We start from the raw sequence: 3,751 nt of genomic DNA, 5'->3' as shown, positions 1-3,751 counted from the left end.
GCACGTGTTCTAGAAACTGTGTTACCTGGGATGAGAAAGTCAATGGGGACCCATTAAGGAAGAAGGGGGGCTGGGGTCCTTTCCTCAGCACCCACTTTCTAGGGCCCACAAAACGCAGAATCTTAATGTTTGAGACCCAAAGCACCTAGCATTTGGGGGACACGTGCCCTCTGATTTCTGTTTTTTCAACCTGTTGTCACCTCTTGTCCTGCATCCCAGGATTCTCAAGAACCCTGAGTAGAGACACCCCCAAGAGTAATGGGGGTTCGGATGGGCAGCTAAGTTCTAGTGTCTTCTTCCTAGTAGGCCTGGAGGCAGGGTAGGGTGCAGGCTCCTTGAACCAGGAGTCCACACTAGGTGGTCTCTCCTACCTTGGAGAAAGGCCTGCTTCCCTGTGCCTCAGTGTCTCCTCCTGGCCAGAGTGCACCCAAAGGCTGGACTTGACCTCCCAGAGGTTCCATCAAAGTCAGAGAAAGTCCTACAGATCCAGGTACCTGGAAAAGCATTCCTGCACTCCCTACCCTGTCCCGAGGATGGGCACGACATATCCTCTCTGTGCATTTCTCTTAGGTCACTGCCAAGGAGGAGATGCCGACTCATGGGCACACCAGGGACAGGGTCGAACTGCCCCTGTGGGTTTCTGAGTCTGTAACTTTTCACGGGAGAAAGCTTCCTCTTTCTCCCATGCACTGGTGGTTTAGAACTGCTGACCTTGTGGTTAGCCTGATGCAAAACCACTCCTCTGCTTTTTTACAGAAGGCTTGGCTATGCACCGGGCAGTGTTAAGACCCACCTCCTTATGGGTGTTGTCTAGGAAACACTGGACAACTAACCAAAAGGCCAGTGGTTCAAACCCACCAGCTGCTCTGAGGAAGAGCGATGAGACTATATGCTCCCACCCAGATTGACAGCCTCTGAAGAAAGACATCGATGGGGTCCTTGTGAGTCAGGATGGGCTCGCTGGCTGGGGGGGTTGAGTTTGTGTTTCCTGCCCACTTGCAGTTCCTAGTTGACGAGGAGAGGTGGTGGGTACGTAAGAAAGCCACGCTCGTGCCAGCAAGGTGATTCTGATGCAGCAACCCTCTTGGAAGCCCTGTGGGATCTTTATAGGAGCAGAAAGCCTCCTTTTTCCTGTGCGGTGGCTGGTGGATCAGAACCGCTGCCTTTGGGGTGGGCAGCCCTCCGCATTCAGCAACAGGGCCCCTGGATGGCTCCACAGGGCAGCATACAAGAACTGGAGAGTCCGGATCCGAGCTGGAAGTCCAGATCCTGAGCGGACGAGGGAACACTGGCGGAGGAGGTGTCCATGAGCTCAGCCTTGCGAGAGGCCAGGCTTTCTGTGGACAGGGCTGTGAAGTGGGCTGGAAGTGGATCGAGGTAGCAGCCTAGTGAGCGGAGGCCTGGGCATGCTGGGAAGTGGGGAAGGGGGAGTGATCCCAATTAGATCAGAGCACTGGTTATGAAGGATCGGGGATGGTTGGGGCCGAGTGAGAAACATTCACGGCAAAAAAAAAAAAAATGCTATGGAAGACCTACTCCGAAGGAGTCTCTGAGTGGCGCAATGAATTAAGCGCTCAACCAGGAACAGAAAGGCCGGCAGTTCAAACCCACCAAGAGACATCTTGGAGGACAGTCCTGGTCATCTATTTCGGAAAGGTCGCAGGCTTGAAAACCCTGGGGAGCCAAGTTCTATTCTGATGTTGTACCTCCTCTTGGCCAGGCACCTGGGAAACGGCAACAAAGGAGACACCCAAGACCCCCTCCCCTCCGACAGCTGATGTTCTAGTGGGAAGACTGACGGGAAACACAAAGGGGATCAAGAGAGAGAGGAGAGAAAAAAACAACGATCCACTGCCATCGAGGGGATTCCGACTCATAGCGACCAGGCAAGACAGAGCAGAACTGCCCCCTTTGGCTTTCTGGGGCTTATGCATCTTCATAGGAATTTTTAAAAACCTCATTTTTCTTTCTCGGAGTGACTGGTGTATTTGAACTGCTGACCTTGTAGTTAGCAGCTCAACTCATAATCCATTATGCCACCAAGGCTCCAGTGGACAGCCAGTACAGGGTTGCGAGGCTATAAATCTGTATGGATGCTCCTGAGGAGCAGAGCATGGGTTTGAACTGCTAACCTTTTGGGTAGCAGACAAAGCTTACTGGACAGGGCCACCGTGATGCCTTAAACAAGAGGATGTCAAATGACAATTAGAACAAGGAGAAAAGGCACTGAAAAGGGATCTGGAGAGCTGAGGTTGCAATTTTAGGTGAGGTAGTCAGGGAAGATAGGTTTTCTACTCCCACCGTCTTAGAAACCCACAGGGGCAATTCCACCCTGTTCTGCAGGGTCATTGAGTGAAGTTACAGTCTTGTAAACCCACAGGGGCGATTCGCTATGAATCAGAATTGACAGGATGGCGATGGAAAGGTTTGGAGGTTCCAATTCACCCCAAGGTGACTTGAGAAAAGGGCCGATGTTCTGCTTCTGAAAACCAGCCACTGAAAAGCAGTTCGACTCTCACGCAAATGGAGTCACCACGCATTGAAGTTGACCTCAACTGAACAAAAAGTCTTGAGTTGCTGCAATGAGAACATAGCCTAGATACAGACGCATGGGAGGTGAGGGAGTCCGTAAGGTGTCTGGGGGCAGAGCATGATCAAACAGGTGTTATGAAAAGTGCATGGGGTGTGGCAGACAGAGGAGGTGGAACCAGAAGTTCTGAGATTCCTGGTTGGTTTTGGGTGGAAGTAATGGGGACCTGACTTGGCCCAGAACCCAGTTCCCTGGCCCTCAACTTCCCCTTACTCTGGTTCCCAGATTCTCCCAGAGCCTTGCCCTGATACCTGGGGCTTTGGACCCCAACAAGCCCACAAGTCCTAGGTTCCCTTTCCTAACCCAGCTGCTTCCCAGCCTCCCTCTATCCTGGGAGCCAGGCTCAGCTCCTTTTCCAGAGCCCAGCTGGGGGACATGCACATGGACACTCACGTCCACACACGTCCGCATGTGTGTGCTGTCCCGAAACCAACACATCCCCCGTCCTCTGCTCTCCCAGCCCCCTGACTGCTGCGTCACTGCCCTGACCTGACCACGGCGAGGGGGCCAGGGACAGACAGAGGGTGGACGCAGGCTGAGGAGAGGAGGAGTCTTGTAGAGGCCGTCTGACCGGCTCCTTCCCTCACTGCAGCTCGTCAAGCCCAGAGTGGCAGCCCTGCGGCCCCATGCCCTCCAGACAGGAAGGGAGGGAGGTCAGCCATGAGCATCAGCCCACAACTGCCAGGGGCCTGTGCCCGAGAGGTGGCACTGGGCCTTTGGAAAAGAGCTGTGGCTGCAGCTCGGGCAAGCTGGCAAAGGAGACCTTGGTCCACCCCCCACCCAGTCCCTGAGCTGCAGCGACCCTGGTGCGCTTGGCGACTGCCCAAAGGCAGGGGCCCTCAGCTGCCCCCAACCCTTTAAAAAACAAAAACACAAAAACAAACTCACTGCTACTGAGTCGATGCCAACTCAGAGTGATCCCGCAGAGAGGTGTTTCTGAGACTGTCACTCTTAATGGGAGTGGACTCCATCGGCCCACTCATATTCCTCCTGTGTGGCGCTCCAGCTGTCCACCCCCCTCGCTGAGCTCCCCACTACATTCCCCACCCTGCCGGTAGGGTCATCTTTCCATTGAACAGCTTTTGATGTCACACCCCTGAGCCAAAATCTGCAATGTCCCCCACCATCACCACCATTGCTTCAGATTTAGACCTTCTGTGT

This window comes from Echinops telfairi, unplaced genomic scaffold (assembly GCF_000313985.2).
Source record: "Echinops telfairi isolate 266 unplaced genomic scaffold, ASM31398v2 ScPeMD7_5;HRSCAF=22, whole genome shotgun sequence".
In the NCBI taxonomy this organism is placed as follows: Eukaryota; Metazoa; Chordata; class Mammalia; order Afrosoricida; family Tenrecidae; genus Echinops; species Echinops telfairi.
This window is presented reverse-complemented; position numbering follows the sequence as displayed.